This window comes from Mesocricetus auratus, unplaced genomic scaffold, assembly GCF_017639785.1.
Source record: "Mesocricetus auratus isolate SY011 unplaced genomic scaffold, BCM_Maur_2.0 Super-Scaffold_6731, whole genome shotgun sequence".
NCBI classification, from domain to species: Eukaryota; Metazoa; Chordata; class Mammalia; order Rodentia; family Cricetidae; genus Mesocricetus; species Mesocricetus auratus.
In genome coordinates this window covers 3,301,509-3,305,498 of record NW_024429185.1, presented here as the reverse complement: position 1 = coordinate 3,305,498, position 3,990 = coordinate 3,301,509, and positions in this window count along the sequence as shown.

The window sequence follows — 3,990 nt, the reverse complement described above, 5'->3', positions numbered from 1 at the left end:
AGAACCTGGGTTCAGTTCCAGCACCTACACTGGTTGGCTCACAGAAACCCATAACTGTGGTTCTAGGAGATCTGATGCCCTCATCTGGCCTCCAAGGGCACTGCACGCATGTGGCACACAAACTCACACACAGACACACATACACACATAAAATAAAAATAAGTAATATTTTTCTTTTTAAATAAAACGCAGTGCTCTTCTCTTGGGAGAATTGTAAAACTGCATGCAATTCAATTGAAGGCACTTGGCAGACAGCTGCAGGCACAATGGGGCCAATCAATGTTAACTGCAATTATTATTAATTACCCCACCATGCTGCCGAGCCTGTGGCTCTGCCTGTTTTGTAGCTCTCTAAACCACAAAGTGCTACTCAGCATTGCAAGGACACCAGGCCACACCCACACAGCCTATGCCAGTCCTCCCGGCAGTGATGGGAATGGATCCCCAGGGCTGACACCAGGGACAGATCCTGGGGTTCACATGCTCGGCCTCTGCTCTACCACAGATCCATCTTGCTAGTCCCACAGGTCCTTCTTACCCCCCGCCAGGCTACAACCCAGTTAGTTTGCAGACAGAGGGGCACTCGGCCCTGGGTGCAGAGCGAAGCCCAGAGGCCAGGGCAGATGACGAGGATGTCCAACGGCTTTAGCGAGAAAGTGCAGTGCTGAGCCCCTGTTCACCCTGCGTGGCAGCGAGGGAGGGTGGGGAAGTAACTCTGGATGTCTCGGGGAGGGTCAGCTTGTAGCCGTCCATCAATAGTAGGGGGGTGGGTGACTCTGGGGTCAAATGGCATCAGAGAGTCTATTCCCCACCCTAAAAGTCTCCAGGAATCTGTGGCATGTAAAGATCCAGGGGACCAACTGCACAGAGGCTTGCCTGGGCTGCAAAGCAATGTCCTGTCTCAAAAAAACTAAAACACAGACCAGATGTGGTGGCGCAGATGTTTAATCTCAGCACCTAAGGCAGAGGCAGATGGATTCCTGTGAGTTCAGGCCAGCCTGGTCTCCATAGTGATACCCGGTCTCAAAAACAAAAACAAACAAACAAACAAACAAAAATTGGTCACGGAAACACTGGCCAATCAGCACCCTCCAGGTACAGACCACAAAGAACAAGGTTGGGGGGGTGGGGGTGGGGAGGTCTGTGCTCTCTGGCGCCCCAAGAGGCTTGCTCTGGTACTGCAACCCCATTGAACCTGGTGGTAACCAGTTTAGGTGAAGGTTGGGGTCTCCTGGTGTCAGTGCTCTTTGGATCACCCCCGTTATAAACTATTCACCCCTGAGATCTTGTGTCAGGATCTGCTTCTGCAACACCCAAACTGAGACATTTGTTTGCACTGTTGAAACGGTCGGTCTCAATCCACAGAATCGAGTCACAGTCTCTACCGTGTCACCCAAACCCTCACACTGGGCAGGAGAGATGGCTCAGTGGGTGAAGGAGCTAGCCACCAAGCCTGACGACCTGAAGAAGAGAACAGAATCCCACAATCTGGCCTTACACACTCGTGTGGGCACACACACTCTCACACACATTCACTCACTCACACACACACTCTCTCTCACACACACACACAGGAGGGAGAAACAGACAGACAGAGTGAGGGGGCGCTGAACTAGCACAGTAGCCTGGATCATAATACTCTCATGTCCAAGACGTCTATCCTCAAGTGGAGTACAGGGGACATTCTTTTAGAGCTAGAAATGTCATCTTCTAACTGGCCCTGCCTTGGGTGCATAGAGAGGATAGTCATCAAACTTCCCCTCAGGGACCAGACACTCCACCCTTAGCCAGGACTTCCCAAATGACCCTGGGGCAGAGACATAGAAAGGCAGTGTTCATCCCTGAGTGTAGAGGTCAGAGGACAGAGAGGACACGGCTGGGGACAGGGGCGAGTCCCCTAGTCCTCTCCCAAAGTCAGGTTCCACCCCAGAGCTCCATGACACCAGGGCCTACCCCTAAGAGACCGAGGGAAACGGGTTCTGCGGGTGGGTCCTCTCCCTGAGCCATGCTGTCAGACCTGGGATTAGCCACAGCACCTGAGGTAGGCAGGCGCCAGAGGCAGTAGGGATGGAGCCAGGCGACCTCGGATGACTCAACTTTAGGTGGTTGATTCAACCACATGGGGGGGGGCAGTGAAGACCTCAGCACCAGACTCAGCTGAGTCACTGACAAGTTGGGTGGCCAGGAGTGAGCCTTGGGCCTTGGTTTCCTATCTGTGAATCAGAGAAGGGAGGCTGCGGTGCAGCCCACAGGTAGAAATGCTGCCTAGAATGCCCCAGCGAGGTCACGAGTGGGCAGACAAACCCTTCTGGGCACAGGGTAAGGCTCGGAGTTTCACACAGCTCTGCAAAAACTACGGTGGAGTGTAGCCCAGTGCCCAGGCAATGCTTGTGGCTCCAGCACTCTGCTAGGCTGAGATGGGAGAACCGGGAGTCCCGAGCTAGCCTGGGCCCCACTGGAAGATCCTGTCTCGAGCAAAGTGTCTACCTGTTTGTTAGGCTGGTGACAGGTTTAACGTGTCAGTGACTTGACAGGGAGCCTTTGTGACCTGCCGCTGAGTTTGGTTTTTTTTTTTTTTCATCCACAATGTGGAGATACATTTAATTCAGTCTGCTTTTGTCACAAAGGGAAACTGAGTCTGCTTGGCAGGAACACAGATCAAATTAGGGAAGGGATAGAAAAAGAACTTAGGGGAAGGTATGGGCTAGGACTGGATCCCGGACCAAGAAGGTCTTGCTGCTGGGCCAGGAGCCCAGGGTTTGGCTTTTCAGGGGCACTGGCAGGGATGGGAGGCATGGGAGTCTAAGGCCATGTGCTATTTCTGTAGGTACTAGGGAGCCACATCGTTTCTGAACAAGGAAGACAGAGTGTGGGGTCTATGAAACTTGCCTAGAGCTGCAAGTTTGCAGGAGATAACCCACAGTAGCTGATGGGCCAGGCTCTCACTCTGGTGAGCTGCGTGTGAGAGAAACCATGGTGACAGGAGAGATGGAGACATAAGACAGCAGCGAGTTATAGAATGAGAGACGCTGGGAAAAAGAGAATAGAGCAGAGAGAGCAGGGGGAGCAGAGAGAGAGCAGAGAGAGCAGGGGGAGCAGAGAGAGAGCAGAGAGAGAGCAGGGAGAGCAGAGAGAGCAGAGAGAGAGCAGAGAGAGAGAGAGCAGAGAGAGAGAGCAGAGAGAGAGAGAGAGCAGGGAGAGAGAGCAGAGAGAGAGCAGAGAGAGCAGAGAGAGAGAGAGAGAGCAGAGAGAGAGCAGGGAGAGAGAGCAGAGAGAGCAGGGAGAGCAGGGAGAGCAGAGAGAGAGAGCAGAGAGAGAGCAGGGAGAGAGCAGGGGGAGCAGAGAGAGAGCAGAGAGAGCAGAGAGAGCAGAGAGAGAGAGCAGAGAGAGAGAGAGCAGAGAGAGAGCAGAGAGAGCAGAGAGAGAGCAGAGAGAGAGAGAGAGAGAGAGAGAGCAGGGAGAGAGAGAGAGAGCAGGGAGAGCAGGGAGAGCAGAGACCATGCTGGGTGCCGCCAGGGGACCTAATGACGACAGCTGGCCCTGATATCCACGGGCAGCACTCCACAGGGCAAGGGTGTAGACAGGCATCTCCACGTCTGAAGCAAAGACTCTGAGCCACTCACAAACCTTCATTCTTCCCTGGAGCCAGGGAAACTGAGGCTGCCAGGTACAACCCTGTCCCAGACCTGCTCACAGGAGTCTCCGGAGACCTGCCTGTTGCCCATAGTCTCACATGGGGCCCAGACCTGTGTCACCAGGTTACAAATGGAACCGGATCTGGCCTTTTTTTTTTTATCTTTAAGAAAAGCCTCGACCCAAATAAGGTGAGGTCTTCGGGCAGGTGAGCTGGCCAAGTCCTCCCAAGTGCGAGCGAGTGGTGGCTGGCCCGGCAGCAGACTTGGGCCTCCTCCAAGACTCGCCCGCAGGAGGGCGGGCACGCACGGCTTATAAGGCCTGGTCCTCCACCCTGGGCTGTTCACTGCACCCCGG